Below are 11,223 nucleotides of genomic sequence, written 5' to 3'. Positions count from 1 at the left end.
ACCTAACACTATTCAAATGATACAGCAATTTGTTCAGTTTGATGGTTTGCAGGATGAGGATCCCAACGCTCACTTAGAAAACTTTTTGGAACTATGCGATACATTTAAAATTAATGGTGTTTCTGATGATGCCATTCATCTTCAGTTATTCCCTTTTTCATTGAAGAACAAAGCTAAACAGTGGTTGAACTCATTACCACGAGGGTCAATCACTACTTGGGAACAAATGACCAAAAAATTTCTATTAAAATATTTCCTGCCGGCTAAAACGGCCAAATTACGTAATGATATCTCTTCGTTTGTGCAAATGGACTTAGAAACTCTTTACGATGCATGAGAGAGATACAAGGACTTACTGATAAGGTGCCCTCACCATGGGTTACCGCTTTGGCTTCAGGTTCAAACATTCCATAATGGCCTGAATCCTTCGACTCGACAAATGGTTGACGCAGTTGCTGGCAGAACAATCAATAAATAAACACCTGAAGATGCTTATGAGTTTATAGAGGAGATGTCACTGAATAACTATCAGTGGCAAGTCATGAGGACCAAACCAACAAAAATAGCTGGTGTTTATAACGTCGATTCGGTACCATGCTCTCTAATTAGGTAGAACTCTTGAATAAGAAAATTGATGGTTTTCTTAGTTCTTCACAGGTTCACCTAGTAATGCAGTGCGAAGCAAGTGGAGGTGGTCAAGCAATTCAGAATACCAACCTTATGGCCACAACATGGATAATGAGCAGTTAAATTACATGGGTAATAATCCTCGATCTGAAAACAATCCATATAGTAACACTTACAATGCAGGTTGGAGGAACCACCCAAATTTCTCGTGGGGCGGTCAGGGAAGTCAAAGACGACAACATCCTCTAGGCTTCCAACAACCACCCTACCAACAAGATAAGAAGCCGAACCTTGAAGAGATGCTATCTAAATTTATTCGGTGTCAGAAACCCATTTCCAGAACACTAAGACAGCACTTAAAAATCAACAAACATCAATCCAAGGGCTTGAAACTCAGATAGGCCAGCTTTCCAAACTAATCTCCGAATGACCACAAGGTAGCTTGCCATGTAATACTGAACCCAGCCCAAGGGAACAACTCAACGCGATTAATGTTCAAGATGAAGAAGGATTCATTGAGCTTGAGCCAGAATCGAGGCAAGAAACTATGGTAAGTAGAAGTTAAGGTGAGGTAGGTCATAATAAAAACAAATCAGTAAATGTCGAATATAAACCTCGTGTGCCATACCCCAACGCGACAAGGAAAGACCGCTCAGATGAACAATTTGGTAAATTTCTTAAACTCTTAAAAAAATTACACATTAACTTACCATTTATTGAAGCTTTATCACAGATGCCAAATGCAATGAAATTTTTAAAAGAGCTTTTAGCAAATAACCAAAAGTTGGACGAGGCGTCGCATGTGGAGCTAAACGCAGTTTGCTCAACTATTTTGCAAAATAAGCTACAGAACAAATTAAAAGATCCAGGGAGTTTTACAGTTCCTTGCTTAATTGGTAGTTTAGATGTTAATAATGCATTAGCTGATTTAGGGGCTAGTATTAATGTCATGCCCTAAAAAATGTTCAAACAATTAGGTCTTGGGAAACCCAAACAGACTAGGATGAGCATTCAATTAGCAGATAAAACTATAAGATTTCCTAGGGGTATTATTGAAGTTGTGCTAGTTAAAATCGATAAATTTATATTTCCCGTGGACTTCATTTTTCTAGACATAGAAGAGGATAGCAACACTCTTTTAATTATAGGAAGGCCTTTTTTAGAAACTACTAAAAAGATCATTGATGTTGGCACAGGTGAACTCACACTCCATGTGGGAGACGAAATAATCACCCTTCAAGCTCGCAATTCTGGCAACACATTGGAAATTGAAGGTAATCGTTTAACCCATCCTACTAAAACTGACAATATGGTACAACCTACTTTGCAGGAAATGAGTCTGAAGGAAGCACATGAGTCATTCTCAAGCAATAGTAGAGGACCTGTTCATGAAGATCGAAGGTTAGCTAGATGAATGGCGGAGGCATAAACCAAGAACACACAATAAACCAAAACTATGCTAGAACGAGCTCAATACCTTTCAAATCAACTTAAGGTTGGAGATAAAGTCTTATTAGATACCGTAGATCCTCACATTGTCACTACCACACCGAATGAAGAAATCCCTCTTACGGTACTTAGCATTTTCCCATTCAGTACAGTAGAGGTAAGTCATCCCAAGTTCGGCACTGTTAAGGTAAACAACACCCGTCTGAAACCTTATTTTGATGGGAATGATAGCAGGAATGAGGAGTATAAACTCCTCGAACCACCATGACCATTCAATGGAGAGGTAAGTCGAGCTTAGACTATAAATAAGCGCTTCTCAAGAGGCAATGTGACACCCCGAATGTGACCCTAGTCGGAGAGTGGTTTCGGGACCACGAAACCGAGTCACAAGAATAATTAAGTGTTATATTCCGTGCTTATTGTATGTGGAATTGGTATGCGTAAATATTTCGTGTCTCGATTTTTATTAATTAGGTGCTAATTTATAAGAAAGGACTTAGTAGTGAACTTTGAAAGTACGATAGGGAAATATGTGATGACTAATTAAAGCATGCATGCAAAATAATGGACTTGCATGTCAAATTTCCTTTTTACAAATGATGGCCGCCATGACAAAGTGATATGGGCTAAACATGTCATGAAACATGTTTTGTTGGGCATTAGGGAGAAATCATAAACAAATAAGCATGGGTAAGAAAAGAATGGAAAAAAATGTGTGTGAGAGTAGCATTCCCCATTGCCGTGCAACCAAGAAGAGAAAACAAAAAATTTGTTCATCCTTTCTCATCTTTTGGCCGAAAATCATAAGGAGGAAGAAAGGGATTTTGCTCCATTTTTGGTTTAGAAGAGAACTAGAAGGAGATTTGGCCATACTTGTACCAAGATTAAGGTATGTATGAGGTTGTGTTTGGAGTTTCATGCATGACTTGGTTACTAACTTGATGTGCATGTTAGCCATGGCTCAAATCTTTGTTATGCCATGGAAATGGTATTTGGGCAAAGTTGTTATGGTGATAAAGCCATTGCATGCTAAGTGTGAAGCTTGATGATGATGCATGCAATGATGGATTTTCTATTCATGAGTAAGATTTTGAGTTTTCTTTGTTTTATCATGATTAAAGTTGAAAAGGAGCATGATTGTCATATTCGCCATGATGCATTCTTGAGCATGATTCATGCTTCTTGCATGTTAGTTAAAAGTTTGTGTTTTGGATGGCTATGGACACCTTGAAAATTCGCCATGCTCATATATGCATATATATGATTGCACATTATGTTTGGTTATGAACTAAGTGATGAATATATTGATTTAAAGAAGAAAATGTGGAAGAATGCTTGTGAAATTGCAAGCACAATTGCCTAGCACACATATAAGTGCTTGATGCTATATTATAAGTTTTGGGCCACAATGTGCAAAGCATTAATTAGTAGATTGCATGCTGTTTTGTGAGGTATTAAGTGCAAAATTGACCTCAACATGTACATGAATATTTGGCCTTGGGTAGCCTATTGAAGGCCTTAGCATTTCCTTGATGCTCAAATAAATTGTATTGAATTGCTTGATGTAGTATAAAATGTGCATGACCATTGTGTATTCAAGCTAAAGAGTGGCCATATGACCATTTAAAATCCTTGTCATATTCGCCATAAGCAAGCACAATGAGGTTTTAATAAATTGAATTTGTTTGAATTAGCTCAAGAGCTAAGAGGGCCACAATTGGACAAGGGAAGGAAAAGGTGATCGAATAGCCGAAAAAGCCGTTCGACAACATCCGAGGTAAGTCCTCAAGAAGTGACCTTACTTGAATTATGTGAGATGAAATATGGATGTGTATGATTATTGATTATGTGTGTATGAGTATTTGAATTCCACCCGGCTAAGTCCCAAGGCGAATATGCTAATGATTATAATTGTGTTTGAGCCTTAGTAACGAAAATGAAATATGTATGTCCAATGATTATTGATGTATGTGTGCATGAGAAATTGAATGATATCCGGCTAAGCCCAAGACAACTATGCTGAAATTATATCCGGTTAAGACCAAGGCAATTGTGCTAGTGGCTATATCCGGCTAAGGCCAAGGCATTCGTATGAAGTTATTCTATCCGGCTAAGACCAAGGCATTTGTGCACGTGATTAAATCCGTTATATTCAAGAATCTTGGGCTGGAGGTGAGTGTTGGTTGCGAAATGAATTTAATTAGTACACTCGGAAAGCCCAAAGGATAAGGTACGTTATATGTGCATTGGAAAGTCGACGTGTTTGAGCAACATTCGCTCAATCGACTAATGAATTTCAGTTATTGAATTGATTGATGCTTTGCGAACTTATATAATGATGAAGTATGAAGTAAGAATGTGTATTAATGAAATGATGCATTTGGCTATGTGAATGTATTGCTGTAAATTTATAGTTCATTATATTCCTTGAGACTTACTAAGCATAAAAATGCTTACCCCGTTGCTTTGGCTCTTAGTTTTCTAGATTTCGCTCGAGGCAATCGGATTTGGGATCGTTGAAGTCGAAGTCATCCACACTATCAAGCCTCCATTTTGGTATAAATTTTTGGTTGAACTTGAGATGGCATGTATAGGACTACCCCTTGTTTGTTAAATATGTTGTAATGTAAGTATGTAGGCCGTATGCGAAAATGGCTCGAAAAGGAAGCATGAACTTAGACTAATTATGGGTTGTATGTATATATTTTGTGTCATGATGTGGCTATGGCTTGAAATGGGAATGTTGGTCATATGATCAGCCATTGGCATGGTTAAAATGATCATATATGAACCTATGTATGGTAAGGCTAGTTGAATCATGGAGACCACCAAATAGGTAAGTCCTATCTTAAAACAGATGCTGCCAGTTGCAGTGGCATGAATGTGAAAAATCACCAAAATTCATAGGAATGGAATTAGATAGTGAATAAGCTATGTAAATGAACCTTGATGAGTCTATTTTCATATGGAAGAAACGAAACGGTCATAGGAGTTACAGGTTAAGAGATATTAAAGCTATTGTGAGACAGGGCCAGAATGGTTTCTGGGTTCCCTGTCGCAACTTTAAAAATTCACTATAAATTATCCAAAAATAATTAGGAGATATACCTTACATTTAAAGATTCCATTTTGAGTCTAGTTTCATTAGAAACAAACGACACCAGAATTAAAGCCCTGTACAGAGAGATATTCAAGTTATACCGCGCGAAGGTCAGAGCAGTTGATCCCTGTAACAGGGGTAACTTTAACTAATAAACTGTACCAATTGGCCCGACCAAAAATCCTAGAAATAAATCCATGGATGTATATATGAGTCTAAATTCAGGGAAAATTTACGAAACCAGTTTCCGAGTTTTGAAACTCGAGATATGATTTTTAAGGCGACAGTGATGCAGTTTTCCAGCCTGACTGGAAATGTCAAATTGGTGGGCAAAAACATGTGAACTTGGTTTGTTAACCCTCGGGTCCGACACCGGCGATGGTCTCGGGTTTGGGGTGTTACAGGCAACCCGAGCACTAACTGTATTAACTTCTTTAAAATTTAGTCTTCAACACCTGACTTACTAACGAAGCTCTTGAATATAGGTTTTCCATAGAGACACGGCCAAGCACACGGGCGTGCTTAGGGCCGTGTGAAAACAGGGAAAAAATTGTCCCAAACATGGGCTATGATAAAACGCCACGGCCGTGCAACATGGCCATGGTCAAATCTTCCAACTGAACATGGGCGTACGGCACGCCCGTGTCTAGCACCCATGGACAACATTGTCAAAACAACACGGGCGTGCGCAGAGCTACATGACTGTGGGAAAAGTGAACCACATCACACACGGTCGTGTAACATGATCATGTAGCCACACGGCCTATACACATGGGCGTTCCCTAAGGTAGTGTGACGACATCTCACTTTGCAACAAACACGGGTGAGACACGATCCACACGGGCATGTGAACCGGCCATGCCACTTGAAAAAATTGCATTATCTATCTTATTTTATTTTTCTTTTATTAATTTTGAAGATTCTTTTGTTTTTAAACACTTCTAATCTTTATTATTACTATCAAATTATTCCCCCAATTCTCCTTTTGTCTTTCATAATCATGTTTGTCTTCCAGCTTTATTTCCAACAACTCGATCTCGCCAATCCAGGAATTTCATCCATTCATAATACAGGAAATTTCACTTCTCTCACTATCTCATTTTTATATTCTTATATCTATCTTTGTACATTGAGGGCAATGTACATCCTAAGTGTGGGGGGTATTCATTTCCCTATAAAAAAAATCCCGGAATGACTACCGTGTTCTCTTGAAAAGCTCTCATATCATTTTTAGGATAAATTTTGATTGATTTATGATTTTGATTGATATATCCTGAATTAAAACATAGGCATTTATGTATTGATTGTCTAAACTTTAAGACATTAGAGAATCAAACATGATAAGTTGATTTTAAGAATTTAAAATTTTAGGTTGTTTCCCCAAACTTTAGGTATTACTTTGAGTTGGAATTCACAAGTTTTAAACATCAAAAAGCCTTAATTTTTGTGAGATTTTTGAGCCTTTTGAGCATCTATTAATTCTTTCATGCTCACTTTTATTATTGCTTTGAGTGTGTTAGTATTGAACTATTATTCTAGAACTTGCTTGATTATGCATGTCAAGACCACACCATTTGATTTGATATGTCAAAATGATTAAGGCACTTAGGATTAACCCACTCATGCCATGAAAGGCCTACCTCCACGATTAACCCCTAGTAAACCCCCTTGAGCCTAACAAACCATTTCTTGTATTACCCTTAATATTAACCCTTAACCCATTATTGTTGAAATCCCCTAAATTAATTTGATCCTTATTTTTGTCGAGATTTGAATTGAAATAGTTGCTTAACTATGTTTTATTCTATTTTGTAATTTAACTTGTTCATAAAAAAAATGTATACGTATTAGTAGTAGTAATATTTTGTTTTTGAGCTTAAGTATTTAAATTCCATATTCTGAGAAGAAGCTCTGTTATACGCAAGTGATATTAAATCTTTTTCTAGTTAAGTGATTTTTCAATTCAATCTCGATTCTAACTTTTGCTTTCAGCCTGTGACCACACCCCCTAACCAAGCCTCATTACAACCCTCTAAAGACCTTTTGATTGATGTATCATCTCAATTTATAGTGATGGAGATTTGATTTTCATGCAAGCCTATGGTAATGACTTTTCATTATTGACTATTGAGTGTTGTGATTTGAGTGAATCTTTAGTGAGGATGTGAAACTCTGTGACATTTTGAATCAAAGTGTAACACCCCGAATTTGGGCCTAGAAGTATTGGGCCTTGAGTGTGGGTCCGTAAAGAGGTTTTATATAGGTATTTAATTGTGCAATGAAATGAAACAATTAAATGTTTGCCTTAGTGGTTAATGGCCCTGAGAAGTGTTAGAGAAATCTTGGGTTCAAACTTGGGCTTTAGCAAAAATTTTGGTATTAAGTGAAAAAAAAAACCTGGATGCTTGGATGAGGGTTTTTAAATTATTGTGTTAAAATATGACACAAAAAGCCTTGTGGCTTAGTGGCAAGTAGCGTGTGGAGCATTTAAGGAGGCATAGGTTCAATCCCATGGCAAGCAAAGAGCATTTATTTTGCTAACAGGGGCAAGAGTTGGTGTTGAATTTAAACTCTAATGTTGGAGGGATCCCACATCAGGAAGCTAATATAAGAGTGGATGCGAAGCTGGCTTTAAATAGAGAGAACCATGAAGAGAGTAAATGTACCTTTCTTGGCTGATCCCTTTCGCTGTATGGCGTGCTCGTTTGGGTTGGGCGTCGGCTAAGAGTGCTCGGAGCGTGGATTAACTCCGCCTCCTATCGTGTGTGTATTTATCACTACTCTTGTTGTTGGATGGCTACTTGGCCGCGATGGTATGAAAGGGGCCATATGGGCCCAATGGGCCTACGGCCCAATTGGATAAGTTGTTTGATTGTGTAGTAAATATTGGACTAGGCTAGGTGAATCGCATATCTGTGGCTAGGTTTGGGCTAAAAGGGCCACACGAGCGTGGGGCCCATTTGGGCCGAGAATAGGCTTTAGGCCCATTCGTATTGTTATCCATGTTTAGAATACTTTAGTTTACCAATTACTGAAATGCCCTCGACTTGTAAAATTACCAAAGTACTCCCGATTTACAGAATTACCGTTTTACCCTCAGTTTATAGAATTACTATTTTACCCTCGATTTACTGTAATTACCGCTTTTACCCTCGGTTACGTAATTATTGTTTTACCCTTGATTTACGTAATTCTGCTTTACCTCGATTTATAGAATTACTGCTTTTACCCTCGATTTGTAAAATTACCGCTTTACCCTCGATTTACGTAATTATCGTTTTACCCTCGGTTCTGTAATTACTATTTTAACCTCGATTTATAGAATTACCGTTTTACCCTAATTTACATAATTACCATTTTACCCCGATTTACATAATTATCGCTTTTACCTCGATTTACGTAACTACCGCTTTTACCTCAATTTACAAAATTACCATTTTACCTCGATTTATAGAATTCTTGTTTTACCCTTGATTTACAAAATTACTGTTTTACCTCGATTTACAAAATTACTAAAATACCCTTGGTTTGTGAAATTACCGCAATACCTCAATTTGTAAAACTACCAAAATACCCTCGTATGGTAAAATGACGAATATGCCCTTATGTTCCGTATGACCGATGTGCTTAGGATTTACATATATTGATATTGGATTAGTTAAGTTTGAGTGACAGTGGTGGTTATCGAGGCGATTGATTTTGGAAATGTTTCAACTTCAACCCATAACAGTGTGTACTAACCTCTAAATAGCTTAGATTAATATTTTCCGAAAAGTCAAAGCTTCATATTTTAGTGATTCGGAATTAATATTTAGATCTATTTTCACGCACGCTTAAGTTGGATTCACAACGGATATGGGGTAGGAAGGTATTTGGAACGTTCTTCAATGAGTAGATCTCTTGGTAAGTATTCAACCTTCTTTCCATTTGTATCTTGTGGTTTAAGAAAAGTGAAAACCCCACCGTCGACTAAGGCTAAAAGGGTTTTGGTGTTATTTGGTTTGTTGGTGCTAGTGAGGATTAAAGGCTACCGATCGAGGAGTGTGTGAAAAGCTTGGATCATCAGAGTGACTAAATCTAGTCATCAACTTTAGCAAAGGTATGAACCCAAGGGCCATTGTGGATGGTGGCCGAATGTGTAAGTGATGATAATAGGTAGTTTCGATTTGGTTTAATAATAACATGGTCTAATCTATAAGTGGTTGATTATAGGACAAATCGCATAGGAGATCTCGTCAAGGAATATCGCAAATCGTGTGTAACGAACCCTTTTCATAGCTTAAAGCGATAAAATGTTTGAAAGTCAAATGCCAAATTCGCATTTCGAGGACGTGTGAGCAAGCTTAACGCTCACTAGTTAGTTAGAATCGATGAGATGATGATTGGAAACAATGGAAACAGTAAGGACGTGATTTTGGCGTTCACGGTAAGTTGGGCCTCGAGGGTTAAATTAGGGCCCAATAGGCTTTCGGCCCATTTGGGTAAATTTGGTAGAAAATGGGAAATCTGTTAAATTGCATGATAAGACTGTTAAAACCGTTATGGAATATAGGCTAAATGGGCCTAGATGATGAATCGGCTAAGTAGGGCCTATTAGGGTTTTTGGCCCAATAACTCGTTTCGCTAAAAATGGGCCGTAATCACTGCTTGCACCCATGAATTGTTTGTAAATCATAATGAACATGGAAACCCTAATTTTGGTAAAATTACAAGATTACCCTTATAATATGAAAATGACCGCTTTGCCCCTAGGTAAAAATAACCATTATACCCCTAGGGTTTATATATGAACTTAATGCATGGGATTTTGATAAACATGATATGTATGATATGCACATGATATGTATGATATGCACATGACATGTATGATATGCACATGATATGTATGATATGCACACGAGATGTTCATAAATGCATTGGGTTGGGTTTTTATATGAATGGAGGAAGTGAAAAGGGCTTATGCCCCGCTTATTAAAGGGCTTATGCCCCGCTTATCAAAAGGGCTTATGCCCCGCTTATCAAAAGGGCTTATGCCCTGCTTAAAAAGGGCTTACGCCTGCTTATTAAAGGCTTATGCCCCGCTTATAAAAAGGGCTTTTGCCCTGTTATTAAAAGAGGCTAGGCCTCCAAGGTTATATGATAAAGCAAATAAGCCGCCAAAGGAGAGTTATGGCGGGGTGGGTCGAGTTAATCCCACATGGTGTGTTGGTTGGTACCGTGGAGAGTAGCGGATGGTGGGTTGAGTAGTCTCCCGGATGGGTTTGCATTCTTTCATTGACATTATATGTGATATTGAAATGGGCCTATGGGCCATACCGCCACCGTAAAGGCTTCGCCCAAGAATATGAAATTTGAAAAGGCTTCGCCCGTGTTATGAAATATGAATATGAAAAGGGCTATGGCCCAAGATATGTTTGAGATTGGATTTGGGCTTAGACCCAACAGTGCTATTGTTTTGGGCTCGAAGGGCTTGTTGCACACCGAGTTTCCAAACTCACCCCTTTCCTTAACCTTACAGTGAGCCTTGATGTGGGGACTTGGTGAGGGGATTCGAATGGCCACGGTGATTGTCTTTGGACTTTTAAATAAGCGTTGGTTTTCTTTAAATTTCCTTTAAATATTATTTATTTTTGGGTTGTAATAAGGCCATTTTAACTTTTCTTTTATTTCTTCTCTGGATTATTTTATTTTAATAACTTCAAACCGGGTTGATAATTGTTCAAATGGGCTAGACTTAGGACGTGTTTTCAAAATGATACTTGTTTTCAAAATATCTCAACACCACGATTAATCGATTTATCAAAGACGTCCACTTAAACAAATTTAAACTCGATATGACAAAGTGTGGCTATGGTTGTGGGCATGTCTAAGATTGGATCCAATTAAGGAGCTTGGTACTTAAGCAGCCTTCATGGCTCACCTCCTCTATCTCGAATACCTACCTGGTGCCCAGCTTCCATACACTTTGTTAACTCAACAAAATATATGGTTTTAAAACACTAAAAACGGAACATGGGTTTTCAACTCTGATGTGGCACGTCAGATTC

General features: G+C 37.9%; 1 non-coding gene across 1 annotated transcript; it reads right to left on the bottom strand.

Annotated features, from left to right (window-relative positions):
* Positions 1-274: 274 nt before the first annotated feature.
* Positions 275-381, bottom strand: LOC128293528 (small nucleolar RNA R71). The gene has a single exon (XR_008283709.1). It is a non-coding gene; the product is annotated as a small nucleolar RNA R71 (small nucleolar RNA).
* Between the last annotated feature and the right edge of the window lie 10,842 nt (positions 382-11,223).

This window comes from Gossypium arboreum, chromosome 5 (genome assembly GCF_025698485.1).
Source record: "Gossypium arboreum isolate Shixiya-1 chromosome 5, ASM2569848v2, whole genome shotgun sequence".
NCBI lineage: Eukaryota > Viridiplantae > Streptophyta > Magnoliopsida > Malvales > Malvaceae > Gossypium > Gossypium arboreum.
This window is presented reverse-complemented; position numbering and strand designations above follow the sequence as displayed.